The following is a 21,119-nucleotide window of genomic DNA, read 5'->3' as shown; positions in this document are numbered from 1 at the left end:
GGTATTTGTACATTGTTGTTGATTTCTCACACTACTTAAAAAGGTCATGCCTGAGTGTAGATACTCTGATTTAAAGGCCAGAATGCATGGGCCATTAAACCTTCTGATGCAGAATGAAATAGGAGTGTGATATTCCACATTTTAGGTCACTCAGGATGAGTTCACAATGTGCCGTGACAGTGGAGGGTGTTGATTCAGTAAATGCTCTACACAGCAAGGAATAAATAGTGTGTGCGTGCTCGGGCGTTTGTCGATGCAACTGTGTGGGTCTCTCCGGAGCTAAGTGGATCAGGAAGCATCCTGGAAGCAGCCCTGTGTCGAGAGGACAACAGATTGGCCAATTAGACAGAGCCTGTGTACTCAGCTGCTCAGTGTGGGGCTGATTGGATCAGAGAGCCAGCCACTCACAGCTCTGCGTCCCAGGACATTGCAGGTAATTACCCATAAGTCACTGCTCCCCCTGTATTGGATCTTCAGGCCAATTACGCCCACGCTATCTGCCCACACAGCACTCGTTTATTGCCTCTGCTTGCTTGTTGACCTTCTTAGAGGAGCAGTCTCAATGGTTATTCAGCTCCATTACAGTGAGGAGTTGCTGTCTAGAGACGCTTCTGGAATATGCTTTTTAAAGGTGGAAGAGGATGCCTTGACCCCATTACATAAACTCCTAAGTACACTGAGTGTACAAACATTAGGAACACCTGCTCTTTCAATGACAGACTGACCAGGTGAAATCTATGATCCCTTATTGATGTCACCTGTTAAATTCACTTCAATCAGTGTAGATGAAGGGGAGGAGACAGGTTTAAGAAGGATTTTTAAGCCTTGAGACAATTGAAACATTGATTGCGTGTGTGTGCCATTCAGATGGTGAATGGGCAAGACAAGATTTAAGTGCCTTTGAACGGGGTATGGTAGTTGGTGCCAGGCGCACCGTTTTGAGTGTGTCAGGAACTGCAACACTGCTCATTGGACCAGTATCAAGAATGGTCCACCACACAAAGGTCATCCTGCCAATGGCATGCCAGGGGTCGAAAATGTGTCATTGATGAAAGAGGACAAAGGAGACTGACACGAATTGTGCAGAGCAACAGACGGGCCACAGTTAGTCAACTGACAGTCCAGGACAACATTGGTGCCCAAAGACGCAAACAAGAATAAACAACTCGTCGTACCTTGACACGAATGGGGTATGACAGCCGACGACTTTACGGAGTTACACTTCTTTCTGACAAAAAAACACGACACTGGGGTTGCAGTGGGCAAAGGAACGAAAACACTGGATAATTGGAAAAACATTGCCTGGTCTGATGAATCCAGGTTCTTGCTGTTTCATGCTGATGGGAGGACTAGGGTATGGAGAACCATATGAGGTCATGCATCCATCATGCCGGGTGTCAACATTGCAGACTGATGGTGTGTGGCGTGTTTTCATGGCACACATTGGGCCCATTGATAAAAGTAGAGCAACGTTTGAATGCCACATGATGTCTAAACATCATTGCCTATCCTGGCAGCGGTGTATCCATCTCCACATTTTTTTCAGCAGGATAAAGCCCCATGCCACAAGGCTAGGATTGTCCAGGAATGGTTCCACAAACGTGACAGTGAATTCAGCTTACTGCAGTGGCCTGCCCAGTCACCAGATCTCAATCCAATTGATCATCTGTGGGATGAGATGGAACGAGCTGTTCAGAGTAGAGATCCACTACCAGCCAACTTGACAGAACTGTCAGAAGCTTTGGAGTCAACACCTGGTAGAGTCAATGCTCAGATGAATTGAGGCTGTTCTGAGGGCAAAAGGGGGTGCAAGTCAATATTAGGATGGTGTTCCTGATGTTTTATACACTCTGTGCATATGTGCTGTGTAGAATCCCAGTTTAGGCCTCAGAGGTAAGGCATTAGAATACATGCTGCCGTGTTAACTTGATGAAAGAAAGAGAAAGAACACTGTTTGCAGTTGGTCACACTGGTCACACGAAGGGAACCTCCTGGTCACACGAAGGTAACCTACTGGTCACACGAATGTAACCTGGTCACACAAAGGTAACCTCCTGGTCACACGAAGGGAACCTCCTGGTCACACGAAGGGAACCTCCTGGTCACACGAAGGTAACCTAGTCACACAAAGGTAACCTCCTGATCACGCGAAGGGAACCTCCTGGTCACACTGATCACACGAAGGGAACCTCCTGGTCACAGTTGAAAAGTCTGTTTTGATTGATGTGTGGTTTGTTAACTATGAGAATTCAGTGAGGATGACATTGAAGGGCCAATGTCTTACACGAGGAAAACTCAGCTCAGCAAAAATATTTGAAACATGGGTTTCTTTATACAAAGAATTAGAGTAGGAACATCACTTTTATTAATTAAACAATTATTATCCTACTGCAGCAGTATTATGCCTAGGCCTGTACTATGTAGACACAGAGAGGGAGTTGACTCACTTTGAAAGCAATGTTCCTCCCAGGAATGTAATTTGTGAACTCAGTCGTCTGTGCATGTGAAAAGGGACACTGCCCAGTTTTCTGGTATAACTAGTCTACAGGCTGCTTACACAAAGAGACACGCTCTGGCAATGAGCAGGATGGCCTGTGCAAGAGAGAGCTCTGGGACCTTTAACGTATCTCCTTTGCCATCTGGTGTTAATGGTTCTGAATTACAGGCAAAAAAAAGTGTTTCTGGGAGTGCTTTACTGTTTACTATTTTGTTTGAATAGTTGTTAAAAGTTGTACATGATTATTACCGTGATACATGTTTGTAGTAATATGAGTAACACTACTTGACTAACATGTGAGTCAGGTGTTAAAGAACTAGACACTTGTACAGTAGGCGACATGCCAAATTCGTTTGACAGTCATACCACTCTGAAGGGCTTCTCAAATTACTTCCCAGCTAGCACATTTGGTTTATTAGAAGTAGAATAATGTTGAAGACATCAAAACTATGAAATAACACACATGGAATCATGTAGCAACCAAAAAAGTGTTAAACAAATCAAAATCTATTTAATATTTTAGATTCTTCAAAGTAGCCACCCTTTACCTTGACGACAGCTTTGCACACTCTTGGCATTCTCTCAACCTGCTTCACAATGTAGAAAATAGTAGAAATAAAGAAAAACCCTTGAACGAGTAGGTGTGTCCAAACGTTTGATTGGTACTGTATGTTTTTGGTTTCACATTGGTTGTGGGAACGAAGCCATACGTTTCCTGACCGGTAAAACAACATGTTTTTTAAACATTCTGAGAACAGAAGGGAACATTTCACCTTCTGGGCATGTTGATTTTTAGGTTGTAGGGAGGTTCTGAGAATGTTTAACTCTTAAAACGTTTTCATGGGAGGTTTTATTAACGCTTTAAGGATGGAAGTTACAGGTTATTTGGAGGTTTTTCAATAACTTAACTTTCACTGAATGTTTTAATGCAACTTGTAATAACACGGCTAGCTTATTTTGGGTTAACCTTTCAAAACTCCAAGCACTGTTAGGACACATGGAAACACATTTCCTTAGGCGTTAATCCTACAAATACATTTCTTTTTTATTGTGACACAGCATCATGACCTATAATCTTCTGATCTTTATCCATGTAGTTAGTCCATTATCTGTCACCAGGATGGATGATTTTAGTCTATTTAAACAGACTCCATTTCAAAGGAAGCACTCATTAAATTCGATGTGGCCAATTAGTAGGTGTTGCCAATTATTGGGCGCGGCCAACACCCCTAAACACACTTAAAGGAACATTTTATATTATATTTTATTTCAGTAGTCCATAGTTGATATAGTCCCAAAATGTTTTGTATATCAGCAATCAAGTTTTAAAGATTCGGTAAGTATTCACACCCCTTCAGTTTTTCCACATTTCGTTATGTTACAGCCTTATTCTAAAATGGATTCAATTGTTTTTTTTCCTCATCAAGCTACACACAATACCCCATAATGTCAAGCAAAAACAGGTTTTTAGAATTGTTTGCAAAATTATACAAATACCATTTTTTACATAAGTATTCAGACCCTTTACTCAGTACTTTGTTGAAGCATCTTTGGCAGTGTTTACAGCCTCGAGTCTTCTTGGGTATGAAGCTACACGCTTGGCACACCTGTATTTGAGGAGTTACTCCCATTATTCTCTGCAGATCCTCTCAAGCTCTGTCAGGTTGGATGGGGAGCGTCACTGCAGAGCTACTATCAAGTCTCTCCAGAGATTCTGATCGGGTTCAAGTCCAGGCTCTGGCTGGGCCACTCAAGGACATTCAGAGACTTGTCCCAAAGCCACTCCACTTGGCTGTGTGCTTAGGGTCGTTGTCCTGTTGAAAAGTGAACCTTTGCCCCAGTCTGAGGTCTTGAGCACTCTGGAGCAGGTTTTCATCAAGGATCGCTCTGTACTTTGCTCCATTCATCTTTCTCATGATTCTGACTAGTCTCCCAGTCCCTGCCACTGAAAACATCCCCACAGCATGATGATGCTGCCACGACCATGTGGCAGCATAGAGATGGTATTGGCCAGGTGATGAGCGGTGCCTGGTTTCCTCTAGACATGATCCTTGGCATTCAGGCTAAAGAGTTCAATCTTGGTTTCCATTGTCTGAGAGTCCTTTAGGTGCCATTTGGCAAACTCCAAGCATGCTGTCATGTGCCTTTTACTTCCGTCTGGTCACTCTACCATAAAGGCCTGATTGGTAGAGTGCTGCAGAGATGGTTGTCCTTCCGGAAGGTTCTCCCATCTGCACAGAGGAACTCTGGAGCTCTGACAGAGTGAACATTGGGTTCTTGGTCACCTCCCTGACCAAGGCCCTTCTCTCCAGAATGCTCATTTTGGCCAGGCGACCAGCTCTAGGAAGAGTCTTGGTGGTTCCAAACAAATTCCATTTTAGAATGATGGAGGTCATTCTGTGTTCTGGGGGACCTTATTTATTTTTATTTTTTTATTTAACTGGGTAAGTCAGTTAAGAACAAATTATTATTTACAATGATGGCCTACACTGGCCAAACCCAGACGACGCTGGGACAATTGTGCGCCGCCCTATGGGACTCCCAATTACGGCCGGTTGTGATACAGTCTGGATTTGAACCAGGGTCTGGTGACGCCTCAAGCACTGAGCTGCAGTGCCTTAGACCTCTGCACCACTCGGCAGCCCAATGCTGCAGAAATGTTTTGGGACACTTCCTGAATTCTGTGGCTAGACACAGTCCTTTCTTTGAGCTCTAAGGACAATTTATTCGACCTCATGGCTTGTTTTTTGCTCTGATATGCACTGTCAACTGTAGGTTCTTTATATAGACAGGTGTGTGCCGTTCCAAATCATGGCCAATCAATTGAATTTACCACAGGAGGACTCCAAGTTGTAAAACATCTCACGGATGATCCAAGAAACCGGATGCACCTGAGCTCAATTTTGAGTTTCATAGCAAAGGGTCTGAATACTTATGTAAATAAGGTATTTCATTTAAAAAAATATACATTTTCAAAAATGTCTTAACTTAATATGGGGTATTGTGTGTAGATTTGTAAGGGGGAAAAATATTAGCAATTTTAGAATAAGGCTATAACGTAACATAATGCCAGCAGCATACCGCCCTGCATACCACTACTGGCTTGCTTCTGAAGCTAAGCAGGGTTGGTCCTGGTCAGTCCCTGGATGGGAGACCAGATGCTGCTGGAAGTGGTGTTGGAGGGCCAGTAGGGGGCACTCTTTCCTCTGGTCTAAAAAATATATATATATATCCCAGGGCAGTGATTGGGGACACTGCCCTGTGTAGGGTGCCGTCTTTCGGATGGGATGTTAAACGGGTGTCCTGACTCTCTGAGGTCATTAAAGATCCCATGGCACTTATCGTAAGAGTAGGGGTGTTAACCCTGGTGTCCTGGCTAAATTCCCAATCTGGCCCTCAAACCATCATGGTCACCTAATAATCCCCAGTTAACAATTGGCTCATTCATCCCCCTCCTCTCCCCTGTAACTATTCTCCAGGTTGTTGCTGCAAATGAGAATGTGTTCTCAGTCTACTTACCTGGCAAAACAATGGATAAATAAAAATAAATAAATAAACTGTGGAAAAAGCGCACTGTATAGCTGTCAAACTACAGAAATACAGTCGGTGTCACGCCCTGACCATAGTTTGCTTTGTATGTTTATATGTTTTGTTTGGTCAGGGTGTGATCTGAGTGGGCATTCTATGTTGTATGTCTAGTTTGTCTGTTTCTGTGTTTGGCCTGATATGGTTCTCAATCAGAGGCAGGTGTTAGTCATTGTCTCTGATTGGGAACCATATTTAGGTAGCCTGTTTTGTCATTGTGGGTTGTGGGTGATTGTCTATGTTATGTTGCTTGTTAGCACAGTGTTTCATTAGCGTCACGGTTGTCACGTTGTTGTTTTGTAGTGTTTAGTTTTTCCATTAAAATGACGAACACTTACCACGCCGCATCTTGGTCCGATCCTTACTCTTCTTCAGACGAAGAGGAGGAAATCTGCCGTGACAGTCGGTATAATGCTTTTTGCATCATGATGTTTTCACACACTGTTGCTGGTATTTTGGCCCATTCCTCCATGCAGATCTCCTCTAGAGCAGTGATGTTTTGGGGCTGTTGCTGGGCAACACGGACTTTCAACTCCCTCCAAAGATTTTCTATGGGGTTGAGATCTGGAGACTGGCTAGGCACTCCAGGACCTTGAAATGCTTCTTATGAAGCCACTCCTTCGTTGCCCGGGCGGTGTGTTTGGGATCATTGTCATGCTGAAAGACCCAGCCACATTTCATCTTCAATGCCTTTGCTGATGGAAGGAGGTTCTCACTCAAAATCTCACAATACATGGCCTCATTCATTCTTTCCTTTACACGGATCAGTCGTCCTGGTCCCTTTGCAGAAAAACAGCCCCAAAGCATGATGTTTCCACCCCCATGCTTCACAGTAGGTATGGTGTTCTTTGGATGCAACTCAGCATTCTTTGTCCTCCAAACACGACGAGTTGAGTTTTTAACCAAAAAGTTATATTTTGGTTTCATCTGACCATATGATATTCTCCCGATCTTCTTCTGGATCATCCAAATGCTCTCTAGCAAACTTCAGACGGGCCTGGACATGTACTGGCTTAAGCAGGGGGACACGTCTGGCACTGCAGGATTTGAGTCCCTGGCGGCGTAGTGTGTTACTGATGGTAGGCTTTGTTACTTTGGTCCCAGCTCTCTGCAGGTTATTCACTAGGTCCCCCCGTGTGGTTCTGGTATTTTTGCTCACCATTCTTGTGATCATTTTGACCCCACGGGGTGAGATCTTGCGTGGAGCCTCAGATTGAGGGAGATTATCAGTGGTCTTGTATGTCTTCCATTTCCTAATAATTGCTCCCACAGTTGATTTCTTCAAACCAAACTGCTTACCTATTGCAGATTCAGTCTTCCCAGCCTGGTGCAGGTCTACAATTTTGTTTCTGGTGTCCTTTGACAGCTCTTTGGTCTTGGCCATAGAAGAGTTTGGAGTGTGACTCTTTGAGGTTGTGGACAGGTGTCTTTTATACTGATAACAAGTTCAAACAGGTGCCATTAATACAGGTAACGAGTGAAGGACAGAGGAGCCTCTTAAAGAAGTTACAGGTCTGTGAGAGCCAGAAATCTTGCTTGTTTGTAGGTGACCAAATACAAATTTTCCACCATAATTTGCAAATTCATTAAAAATCCTACAATGTGATTTTCTGGAATTGTTTTATTTATTCTGTCTGTCATAGTTGGAGTGTACATATGAAGAAAATTACAGGCCTCTCAACTTTTTAAGTGGGAGAACTTGCACAATTGGTGGCTGACTAAATACTTTTTTGCCCCACAGAATATACACTGCTCAAAAAAATAAAGGGAACACTAAAATAACGCATCCTAGATCTGAATTAATTAAATAGTCTTATTAAATACTTTTTTCTTTACATAGTTGAATGTGCTGACAACAATCACACACAAATTATCAATGGGAATCAAATTTATCAACCCATGGAGGTCTGGATTTGGAGTCACACTCAAAAGTAAAGTGGAAAACCACACTACAGGCTGATCCAACTTTGATGTAATGTCCTTAAAACAAGTCAAAATGAGGCTCAGTAGTGTGTGTGGCCTCCACGTGCCTGTATGACCTCCCTACAATGCCTGGGCATGCTCCTGATGAGGTGACGGATGGTCTCCTGAGGGATCTCCTCCCAGACATGGACTAAAGCATCCGCCAACTCCTGGACAGTCTGTGGTGCAACGTGGCGTTGGTGGATGGAGCGAGACATGATGTCCCAGATGTGCTCAATTGGATTCAGGTCTGGGGAACGGGCGGGCCAGTCCATAGCATCAATGCCTTCCTCTTGCAGGAACTGCTGACACACTCCAGCCACATGAGGTCTTGCATTAGGAGGAACCCAGGGCCAACCGCACCAGCATATGGTTTCACAAGGGGTCTGAGGATCTCATCTCGGTACCTAAGGGCAGTCAGGCTACCTCTGGCGAGCACATGGAGGGCTGTGCGGCCCCCCAAAGAAATGCCACCCCACACCATGACTGACCCACCGCCAAACCGGTCATGCTGGAGGATGTTGCAGACAGCAGAACATTCTCCACGGCGTCTCCAGACTCTGTCATGTCTGTCACGTGCTCAGTGTGAACCTGCTTTCATCTGTGAAGAGCACAGGGCGCCAGTGGCGAATTTGCCAATCTTGGTGTTCTCTGGCAAATGCCAAAGGTCCCCCACCTGTGGACGTCGGGCCCTCATACCACCCTCATGGAGTCTGTTTCTGACCGTTTCAGCAGACACATGCACATTTGTGGCCTGCTGGAGGTAATTTTGCAGGGCTCTGGCAGTGCTCCTCCTACTCCCTCTTGCACAAGGGCGGAGGTAGCGGTCCTGCTGCTGGGTTGTTGCCCTCCTACGGCCTTCTCCACGTCTCCTGATGTACTGGCCTGTCTCCTGGTAGCGCCTCCATGCTCTGGACACTATGCTGACAGACACAGCAAACATTCTTGCCACAGCTCGCATTGATGTATCATCCTGGATGAGCTGTACTACCTGAGCCACTTGTGTGGGTTGTAGACTCCGTCTCATGCTACCACTAGAGTGAAAGCACCGCCAGCATTCAAAAGTGACCAAAACATCAGCCAGGAAGCATAGGAACTGAGAAGTGGTCTGTGGTCACCACCTGCAGAACCACTCCTTTATTGGGGGTGTCTTGCTAATTGCCTATAATTTCCACCTGTTGTCTATTCCATTTGCACAACAGCATGTGAAATTTATTGTCAATCAGTGTTGCTTCCTAAGTGGAAAGTTTGATTTCACAGAAGTGTGATTGACTTGGAGTTACATTGTGTTGTTAAAGTGTTCCCTTTATTTTATTGAGCAGTGTATATACATATATATATATATATATATATATATAGAGAGAGAGAGAGAGAGAGAGACCACATAGCGCAATATGAGTGCATCAACCACCTTTATTGATATTTTCTTACATGTTCCACCACCTACACTCCACAGTCAGAAAGAATTTGTTCTGTACAAAGCATAGGGTGTTCTAGGTGACCGTAGTCTTCCCCAGAGACCTTCATTAAGTACAGTATATTCAATATTTCTCTCTACCCACCTTCATTCCAGCTGTTTTTTTGTTGGTTGAAAAGCGGTCACTTTGTTTTGTTAGTTCATGAACAGTGCATTATAGATATGTGTAATATTGCCAACAGCAATAACAGTGACAGAAACATGGAAAACTAAACACACATTATCACAGCTGTACGCTATGAATATTGAATTTTGTCTACAAAACACACTACTGCTTTAATAAACACAGCGTTAATTCAAAGGTACAAATAAATGTTGTTGCTTGAAAGGAGTGACATTAGATTTTTAGTTGAAGAAAAAGTTGAAAAGGTTGATGGGGTCATAATAGAAAAATCTTACTCTATCAATAATGTATTTTATTCAAATGTGTTTTGTTAACACTGAATATAACAATGTTTAACTAACGCTGAATATAACAATATCTAACTAACATTGAATATAACAATGTTTAACTAACGCTGAATATAACAATGTCTAACTAACGCTGAATATAACAATGTCTAACTAACGCTGAGTATAACAATGTCTAACTAACGCTGAGTATAACAATGTCTAACTAACGCTGAATATAACAATGTCTAACTAACGCTGAGTATAACAATGTCTAACTAACGCTGAGTATAACAATGTCTAACTAACGCTGAATATAACAATGTCTAACTAACGCTGAGTATAACAATGTCTAACTAACGCTGAGTATAACAATGTCTAACTAACGCTGAATATAACAATGTCTAACTAACGCTGAGTATAACAATGTCTAACTAACGCTGAATATAACAATGTCTAACTAACGCTGAGTATAACAATGTCTAACTAACGCTGAGTATAACAATGTCTAACTAACACTGAATATAACAATGTCTAACTAACGCTGAGTATAACAATGTCTAACTAACGCTGAGTATAACAATGTCTAACTAACGCTGAGTATAACAATGTCTAACTAACGCTGAATATAACAATGTCTAACTAACGCTGAGTATAACAATGTCTAACTAACGCTGAATATAACAATGTCTAACTAACGCTGAATATAACAATGTCTAACTAACGCTGAATATAACAATGTCTAACTTTGGTTCAAATCTTGCATTTCTGGCCATGATTTCAGTTTATTTCAACATTGGCCGCTACTCCTTCATACTCCTTCTAAAGCTCTCGATATTGTGAACTTTGAATTAAGGGGGTGGTCATATTGTATGGCCCTCACCCTCCCCTCTCCCCAGCCGGACATCAGACAGACACCACTACAGCGTAGTTTCTGTGCCTACCTTCATTTTGGATGGAGGGAGCAAAACGGAGGGGGAGAAACATCAAAATAGTCACCCAATACACTCCCGGGATGGTGACACCAATGCACCGACAGAGAAAGAGAGGGTGGAGGCTACCTTCCTTGATGTCATACTATCCCTTTGGGTACATCTCAAATACCATCCTATTCCCCATATCGTAACAGGTTTAGGCTTAGCATTCTTCTACCAGACCCAATGTATTCCTCCATCCCTCTCTATCAAGTGTGGCTTTACAGTACCGGAGCAATACTAGTTGGTAAGATGGTATGAGCCCTTTGCCCCGGTGTTGGTCTCACAGATGTTAATATGAGGCCTATAAGCAAGATAACTTTCACAGAGCCATGGCCCTGCTTACAGCTGCTCTCAGCTTCAGGTTTCAACACCCGGGGATCAGGCTGACATCACTGGCAGAGGCTGCTGTCAGTCTGTGGGGGGCAAGCGTCACTGTCAGGTCTCCCTGATGTGATTGTTGGAGTCGCCCATCAGTCCCTGTCACTGTCAGGAGGCGGGCAGCGCCTCATCACAGTGTCAGAGCCCGATTGGCTCGTTGCGCACCCCATTGCCAAACAGCCCCCGTCAGTGTCAGCATCAGCTGACCTTGGAGGAGGGACTTATGTCAGACCCCTCCTTCAAATGTCAGCTGAGCTCTGCCTTTCACCTGGCCCTCCCCTTCACTCAGGGCCTCTGCATAATATGCCCTTCCTGCACCTCCTTGGGCTGCTGACCCATATGCTCCTGACCAACGTGCACTTGGCCATGGGCCTGGCCATGGTGGAGCCCCTCAGCGCCATTTTGGTGCTGCTGCTGCTCCACCCCATGGCCACGACCGTGTTCGCGCCCCACCTCACTCTCGCCATGGTGACCGTGACCGTGACCATGGCTTTTGCCATGGTGACCGTGCCCATTGCCATGGTGATGATGGCCGCGTCCACCGTGAGGTGTATCCCCTCCAGTGACTGGCTTCTCTTCTCCCTCAGGCTTTACCTCTAACATCCTGTTGCACTCTGCTGGGATCTCTGTGTTCTGTGTGTGAGAGAGGAGGATGGGTGTTGGATGGTTTGTCATAGAACTAATTCCCACATACAAACACATACATACCGAGTGTGTGTGAGTGTGTACCTCATACGTGCAGTCCCCACAGATGCGTTGGCAGTAGGTCTCCTTAATGGCGTTCTCTACGTAGGGAGTACCCAGGATGGAAAAGGGGAGGAAGATATGGTGGGTCAGACGACCACACCTGAGAGGGAGAGAGAGAGAGAGAGAGAGAGAGAGAGAGAGAGAGAGAGAGAGAGAGAGAGAGAGAGAGAGAGAGAGAGAGAGAGAGAGAGAGAGAGAGAGAGAGAGAGAGAGAGAGAGAGAGAGAGAGAGAGAGAGAGAGAGAGAGAGAGAGAGAGAGAGAGAGAGAGAGAGAGAGAGAGAGAGAGAGAGAGAGAGAGAGAGAGAGAGAGAGAGAGAGAGAGAGAGAGAGAGAGAGAGAGAGAGAGAGAGAGAGAGAGAGAGAGAGAGAGCATTTACATGATCAATTACACATCTTAGAATCAGCTATTAAAGACTAGCAGAACACACTGGATTCTTCAATTACATTAAATGAACTACAGGACAAAATACGAAACCTCCCATCCAAAAAGGTCTGTGGTGTTTATGGTATCCTAAATAAAATGATAAAATATGCAGACCACAAATTCTTAGTGGCTATACTTAAACTCTTTAACATGATCCTCAGCTCTGGCATCTTCCCCAATATTTGGAACCAACTAATGATCTCCCCAATCCACAAAAGGAGAGACAAAATTGACCCCAATAAATTGACCCCAATAACTACCGTGGCATATGCGTCAACAGCAACCTTGGCAAAATCCTCTGGATTATCATTAACAGACCTGCTCCCTGACAGTGAATCTCAGTAGGACAAAAATATCGGTGTTCCAAAAAAGGTCCAGATGCTAGAACCACAAATACAAATTCCATCTAGAGACCGATGCCCTAGAGCACAGAACAAACTATACATTCCTTGGCCTTAACATCAGCACCACAGGTAACTTCCACAAAGCTGTGAATGATTTGAGAGACAAGGCAAGAAGGGCATTCTATGACATCAAAAGGATCATAAAACTCCCGTTAGGATCTGGCTAAAAATACTTGAATCAGTTATAGAACCCATTGTCCTTTATGGTTGTGAGGTCTGGTGTCCGCTCACCAACCAAGAATTCACAAAATTGGACAAATACCAAATTGAGACTTCATGCATAATTCTACAAAAACCTCCTCCGTGTACAATGTAAAACACCAATAACACATGGAGAGCAGAATTAAGAGGATACCTGCTAATTAGCTGTTAATTCTACAACCACCTTAACGGAAGCGATTCCCAAACCTTCCATAATAAAGCCATCACCTACAGAGAGATTAACCTAGAGAAGAGTCCCCTAAGCAAGCTGGTCCTGGGGCTCTGTTCACAAACACAAACAGACCCCACAGAGCCCCAGGACAGCAACACAATTACACCCAACCAAATCATTTGAAAACTAAAAGATCATTATTTGACACATTGGAAAGAATTGACTAAAAAACTGAGCAAACTGGAATGCTATTTGGCCCTAATCAGAGAGTACACAGTTGGATAATAACTGAGTGGCTGACCCAAAATTAAGGAAAGGTTTGACTATGTACAGACTCAGTGAGCATTGCCTTGCTATTGAGAGATGCCACCATAGGAAGACCTGGCTCTCGAGAGAAGACAGGCACTGCCCACAAAATGAGATGGAAACTGAGCTGCACTTCCTAACCTCCTGCCAAATGTATGGCCATATTAGAGACACATATTTCCCTCAGATTACACAGACCCACAAAGAATTAGAAAATAAACTAAGTGAAATACCATAGTGTGCTATCACATCAGCAAGTTGTGTGACCTGTTGCTACAAGAAAAGGGCAAACTACTGTTAATACAACCCATATTTATGTTTACGTCAACTATTTTCAGTGTTACAACACTGTATATGGCCATAATATAACATCTGAAATGCCTCTATATTTTTGAATCTTTTGTGAGTGTAATGTTTACTGTTCATTTCTGATGGTTTATTTCACTTTTGTAAAACCCCTTGACCTTTCCACAGTTTGTTGTGTTTCAGCCTGAATTTAAAATAGATTAAATGTAAATGTTATGTCACTGGCCTACACACAATACCCTATAATGTCAAAGTGGAATTATGTTTTTAGAAATTGTTAAAGTATTCAGCCCATTTGTTATGGCCTGCCTAAATAAGTTCAGGAGTATAAACGTGGTTAACAAGTCACATAAGAAGTTGCATTGACTGGCTCTGTGTGCAATAATAGTGTTTAACGTGATTTTTTAATGACTACCTCATCTCTGTACCGCACACATACAATTGTAAGGTCCCTCAGTCGAGCAGTGAATTTCAAACAAAGATTCAATCACAAAGAGCAGCGAGATTTTCCAATGCCTCGCAAAGAAGGGCGCCTGTTGGTAAATGCAAAACAAAATAAGACATTGAATATCCCTTTGAGCATGGTGAAGTTATTAATTACACTTTTGATGATGTATAAATACACCCAGTCACTACAAAAACTCAGTTGCCGGAGAGGAAGGAAACCGCTCAGGAATTTCACCATGAAGCCAATGGTGACTTTAAAATAGTTACAGAGTTTAATGGCTGTGATAGGAGAAACCTAAGGAGGGATCAACAACATTGTAGTTACTCCACAATACTATACTTTCAAGCACAGTGGTGGCTGCATCATGTTTGGGTATTATTGTAATTGTTAAGAACTGGGCAGTTTTTCAGGATAAAAAATAAATGGAATGGAGCTAAGCACAGGCAAAATCCTAGAGGAAAACCTGGTTTAGTCTGCATTCCAAAGAACACTAGGGGATACATTTACATTTCCCAGAAAGACACAGCTGTAATCGCTGCCAAAGGTGCTTCTACAAAGTATTGACTCAAGGTTGAGAATTTTATATTTCATTTTTAATACATTTGCAAACATTTCTAAAAACATGTTTTCACTTTGTCATTATGGGGTATTGTGTGTAGATGGGTGAGAGAAAACAATTAATTTAATACATTTAGAATGTCGAATAGCACAACAACATGTGGAATAAATCAAGGGGTATGAATATTTTCTGAAGGCACTGTATTTCACTTGCTTTGGCAATGTAAACATACAGTTTCCCATGCATATAAAGCCCTTTGAATTTAATTGAGAGAGAGAGAGAGAGAGAGAGAGAGAGAGAGAGAGAGAGAGAGAGAGAGATACTTTAATGATTACACAGCAGCATGCTGTAGGAAAAAGTGGTATGTATATGAGATATATGATACTGTATAAGACAAGATACTGTGTGTGAAAGAGAGAGAGGAACAGACAGAATGCTGAGCAGTGTTTTGTATTTCTGAGCAGACCGAGCGCAGGCAGGCAGGAAGACAGACAGAGAAAGAGACAGACAGAAAGACAAACAGACAAGAGACAGACAAACAGACAGACAGAGAGACAGACAGACAGCAAGACCACAGTAAGGAGCTGACCTGTCATAGATGAGGAAGTCATCCTTCTTTCCAGCCAGGGCCTGCCACACGTCATCCTGTTTGGGTACCTGTTTGTACAATATGATGTTCTCAGACAGTTTCTGGCTCAGCAAGGTGTGAAGGTGCTGGGCCTGCTCCCCCTGGTGGTTCACCACCATATAGGTCACATTGTCCAGACCCTGGCCCTCCAGCTTCAGGCGCAGCTCATCCAATCTGCTCAAAGGAACACAAGGAAGTGAAAAGTGAGGATATGGAGGGATGGCCAAAAATAAATCATGTTATAACAAAATAAAGAACGGGCATTCTATAAAGAGATGTGCTGCTGACAACCGGAAAAGTGTCAATTGTAAAGATTCTTTCAAAAAAACACACTCCATTAGGGGTAGGAAAGTGGCTAAGGGAATGGAACAGAGCCCTATCTGGTCCACTTACAAGGATGCCTGCACCAAGCAGAACGATCAGCTGGCCTGGAGGAGGGCCACCACCGTGACCTGGCCCATAACCCCCTTCATTGGCTCCACCTCCCCAATGCTCCAACCAGGTGGTGGCTTACAGCGGGTCCCCTCCCCCTCACTCTCTGCTCCGCCCCCAGGGAGCAGGCAGAGAGCCAGGAGCAGGCTGAGCCCCGCCTTCATCACGGTGCCTTGCAGCAGGCTCGATCTGCTGAGTGTGTGTGAGTAGAAGAGAGAGACTGAGAGAGAGAGAAAGAAGCAGGACTCAGGTTAGAGTCAGCTCAGGTAACGAAGATTTGAACAGTGTCCCTTTCCTGTGTCAACACTAGAGAGAAAGCTCAAGCTGACAATCTCAGAGAATGAGGGGGATGTTCCCTATGTACAAATGTTTGGTCCAAATCTTCCTATATTACTTCTCTTTCTCTGAAAGGAACTGATTTATTAGGTCTTTTCAATGGCAGGTAAAGGAGCAATCTGCAGTTGCTGCATCCATTTTTGGACTCATAAATTAATTATATGTACCCATTGATTCTTGAAGAATATATATATATATATATATATATATATATATACAGTATATATATATATATATATATTGTTGTTGTTGTAATTTAGCAGATGCTCTTACCCAGAGCGACTTACATTAGTGAGTGCACAATATTTTGGTACTGGTCCATACGAATGCCTTGTGAGCTTAGTTCAACTGTCGTAGCCCATCAGAACCCAAAATATAAGCTTGTTTTACACCAATGTTTGTAAATAAAGTAAATGTTAACAAACACTGTATAGCCACAAACATGGTTAAAACTATTTTCATATTATGGATGGTCAGTTCTTGCATCCATAGCTCTGTCTATGAATTTGAGAGTGGTTACATTTCTCCAGTCCCATCCCTCAGCTTATTACAGAAAAAGTGGCGATGAGACGCTCTGTTATTGTTTCAACAGCGGATTGCCCCTTTAACGGAGACAAAGAACGGAAGACTTTGAAAAAATATATATTTATCTGCTGATATGAAATAAATTAGTGATTCGAATATAAGGTCATTCTTTCTGATGTTTTACACTCTAACCTGTAATTATAGGGATATCATGTTGTTGTTGTTTTATTTTATTTTTTATTCTATTGCACAACCAAAGGCAAACTGATGAACAACAGAAAAAGAAAGATTCGGAGACGGGTGGGTAAATGCAGAAAGTTCTCTCTCTTTCTCTGCATATTAATGCTATAGAAACACTTAATTGTGAACCAACTGGAAATTATTAAATATACGCCTCACGGAGCATCAAAAAACAGCGTTTTCTTTAAATAGCAAAACACTATCTCAATTTGTTCATATCGTGCATCACAGGTTATATACAGAAAGAAAACATATAGAGATGTAGGCTGTTCTCTGTATTATCAGAATGCACAACAAGTTACAAAATAATTCTGCAGTCACTTACCCTCTGTTAAAATGTCCCTCCTTAGTCAGTTCAGCTCTGTCTAGCAGTAGCTTTTGGAACAACAACAACTCCCTCTGCTCCCCCCTTTTATACTCACACTGTTATTTTCCTGTATACCCGAAAGGAAGACAAAGTTCATGATGGGGTTCTGTGCATATGCACTTCTGCACATCTGTGTGTGATAGAGAGAGAGAGAGAGAGAGAGAGAGAGAGAGAGAGAGTGATATATATAGAGAGAGAGAGAGAGAGAGAGAGAGAGAGAAGGGGAGTACACAGATCTTGAGAGTAACATGGAAAGTAACAGTGAACTTTTAACCATCACTATTGCTTGGTAATTGTTTGTCATGTCTGTGCGCACTAGGCTTGCAAATCAAAATGTCCCTATATCTATATCTGCATGCAGATCATATGACTACCTCTGTCTCATTCCTTTGTTTTTAAAAAGTGAAGCCTGCCACAGAATGGTTAAAGAACAGAACATTTTGACAGCCTGTTTTTCTCTGAATGGGAGAAGTGAAAAAGGAGTAGTGAAGAAATGGGGTGAGGGGAGGGAGAGGAAGTGGGGGTTGGCCAGTGTCCAGCATGTTATGCAAGTCAGCACAAATACAGTATATCACCTGATTGCCTAACTGAACAATTGGACACAAAACAGATAAATCTAACAAAAAGGAGAGAGAGCTTGCATGTATGGACTTGCAACCCATGAAGGCTATACTGTGTTGTAAAGTTGAACAGAAAAATGCACCAAAAAATCCCAAAGTTGTTCCATGTACTGTCTTGCAGCATGGTATGAAAATCCAAAAGTTGTTCCATGTACTGTCTTGCAGCATGGTATGAAAATCCCAAAGTTGTTCCATGTACTGTCTTGCAGCATGGTATGAAAATCCCAAAGTTGTTCCATGTACTGTCTTGCAGCATGGTATGAAAATTCCAATCTTCTACAAAGAGGTTTAAACTGCCAATGGCTTATCTCTGGGGTTTCATTTCAAGGGCACAGAGAAATAAAAGTCAATGTTCCAAAGACATCATAAAAAAATACAAGGATGCAATGAACTCTTGGGAAACACAGAGCTTAAGTCCTTAAGCAGCAAATTGGTTCACATTCAGTATGGATCTAGGCCAGCTTATGAAACAGTGATCACTAAGGGGGCAGAAGTCAGCTAGCTAGAAGATAGGACCACAGCAAGTCAATTACATAAGACTTGGTTGAACTCTTCTACCTATTATAGCAGTAGGTACCATGGGACAAGGTTTATCCACAGCTAAGATTACAGTACAGGTATAACTGGGTATAAATTGAAAGACAATCAAGATAGTTTTTTTTATACAATCATTGGCCCATTTAGATGACACAATGATGGTATTTATTTTAATTGGTCCACACACAGATCTGTAGAACAGCCCACTGGGAAAACAATTGTTGAATCAATATTTTTCCACGTCATTTCGACCACAAAAATCAATGTGATGAAGACAAATTGGATTTGCAAAACCTCATCAACGTAAGAGCATTTTGTCTTTTAACCTTAATCCAACAAAATGCTCAGTCAGTAATTTTCACTAATAGTTTACACTTGTTCTCTTATGAAGCATGTGACAATTAAACATTTAATTTGAATGGTATTTGTCAAGATTTCATTTAAAACTGAGGGGTACATTGTGAAATCTGTTGTAAAATGTATTTTAATGTTTAAAAGTGTTATATAATATTATTTTTTGCTGGATCCCAGGAAGAGTATCTGCTGCATTGGCAGCAACTAATGGAGATCCACAACAAATACAAATAGGAAATAGGCCTACTACAAAGTAGGATCAATGGGTTAGTCAGCAAACTTTGATAAACAAACAGAAATAACTACAGGTTTTCTGGTTCATTAGGAAAGCTTAACTAAGATATGTGTTTTTGGTTGTTGGGTCAATCAGTCCATCCATGCCTATTCAAGCTTATCTTTTCAAAACAAATGCAAGTTATTTCAAAATATAAGTCATTGATCTTGTTTTGTAGTATACCCCTCTGATGCACCTTGATATTGTTATGCTGCACATGGCTAAAAACTCATGGTTTGTGGATAATTGCATTCTCAACCTCTTCAAGTTGCATTTCGCTACACCCGCAACAACATCTGCTAAATATGTGCATGTGACCAATAAAATAGTTTGGATGTCTTCACTATTATTCTACATTGTAGAAAATAGTAAAAATAAACAAAAACCCTTGAATGAGTAGGAAGTGAAGACATCAAAACTATGAAATAACACATATGGAATCATGAGATTCTTCAAAGTAGCCACCCTTTGCCTTGATGACAGCTTTGCACACTCTTGGCATTCTCTCAACCATCTTCATGAGGTAGTCACCTGGAATGCATTTCAATTTACAGGTATGCCTTGTTAAATCGCAGCAAAAGGTCGCACTTCATGATTGTGTCCCACTTGTTGTTGATTCTTCACAAAAAAATACAGTTTTATATCTTTATGTTTGAAACCTGAAATGTGGCAAAAGGTCGCAAAGTTCAAGGGGGCCGAATACTTTCGAAAGGCACTGTATGTGGAATCTCCTTCAAGACCATTGGAAAAGCATTCCAGGTGAAGCTGGTTGAGAGAATGCCAAGAGTGTGCAAAACTGTCATCAAGGCAAAGGATGGATACTTTGAAGAAATTAAAATATAAAATATATTTAGATTTGTTTAAAACATTTTTGGTTACTACATGATTCCATGTGTTATTTCATAGTTTTGATGTCTTTACTATTATTCTACATGTAGAAAATAGTAAAAATAAAGAAAAATTGTGGAATGAGTAGGTGTGTCAACTTTTGACTGGTATATAACAATTAATTACTATTTTGATATTGATCACTGCACTTTTGGGTTTGAGCTTGCAAGTTAAGCACTTCAATGTAATTGTGCTTGTGACAAAAAACTTGAACTTGAACTGAACTCAATGATACTATCTTAAGCGTAAACGATTAACTTGGAAAATTGTCTTGTCTGCAAATTCAAAAGGTGTATGTTGACAACGGCAGATTACAAATGCTGCGTAGGCTAATTTGAAAACCTTTGAGACAAGTTGTTCCATTGCAGACAAGTAATATATTCTATGTGAAATAGGCAGAAAGGCAGACCACACAAAATTGATAATAGTTCTATTTTATTCTCTTCTAGATTTGTTAACCCGGAAGTACCTTCTTGCTAAATTTGGTCAGCTTCCTTATCAGAATTTGCCCATGAGAGATTAGTTGATTCTAGTCCTTTCTAAAGATCTCACCAGCTTGTAGTCCTAAAAACTGGAAATGATTTACCTCTGCTTTGTTCAGCCATTCCTACCGGTAAAATGAATGGGGAAAGAAAACGGTTTGGGGATAAACACCGAAAATAAGGTCTGAGGTTAACACATGCGTAGGAGATCTTATACGTTTTGTTCTCTGAGATAACATCAGTCAGTTAACATGACCTTAATGAATGATGAAGCCTTTATGTGCATTATGTGCTTTTTGTGTTTACATTTATCCTTCAAAATTCACAAAATGTAACGTTAGCTGATGAAGATTATCTCATAGAACAAAATGTTTACGATCTCCCTAGCCTGCGTTTACCAAATCAAATCAATGTTACCAGAAAGAGTTGACCAAATAAACTAAAGTAAAAAATCATAAAAAGTAACACAATGAAATAACAATAATGAGGCCACATACAGGCGGTACCAGTACCGAGTCAATGTGCGGGGTTACAGATTAGTCGAGGTCATTTGTTCATGTAGATACTGTATGGGTAATGTGACTATGCACCGATAATAAACA

General features: G+C 41.9%; 1 pseudogene across 3 annotated transcripts; it reads right to left on the bottom strand.

Annotated features, from left to right (window-relative positions):
• Positions 1-9,439: 9,439 nt before the first annotated feature.
• Positions 9,440-17,826, bottom strand: LOC110536350 (selenoprotein Pa-like; annotated as a pseudogene). 3 transcript variants are annotated; one of them, XR_016484689.1, is made up of 5 exons: positions 17,418-17,826; positions 15,856-16,114; positions 15,424-15,636; positions 11,996-12,113; positions 9,440-11,899 (listed from the first exon to the last, which is right to left on the bottom strand). The product of XR_016484689.1 is annotated as a selenoprotein Pa-like, transcript variant X2 (transcript). The 3 variants fall into 3 exon arrangements; XR_005034737.2 differs by having other exon boundaries at positions 17,321-17,679; XR_002475414.3 differs by having other exon boundaries at positions 15,856-16,086; positions 17,321-17,533.
• Positions 17,827-21,119: the final 3,293 nt, after the last annotated feature.

The sequence above is a fragment of the Oncorhynchus mykiss genome, chromosome 11 (genome assembly GCF_057628025.1).
Source record: "Oncorhynchus mykiss isolate SJ-2025 chromosome 11, ASM5762802v1, whole genome shotgun sequence".
NCBI classification, from domain to species: Eukaryota; Metazoa; Chordata; class Actinopteri; order Salmoniformes; family Salmonidae; genus Oncorhynchus; species Oncorhynchus mykiss.
Note: the sequence above shows the minus strand (reverse complement) of the source record. Positions and strands in the feature narration are given on the sequence as shown.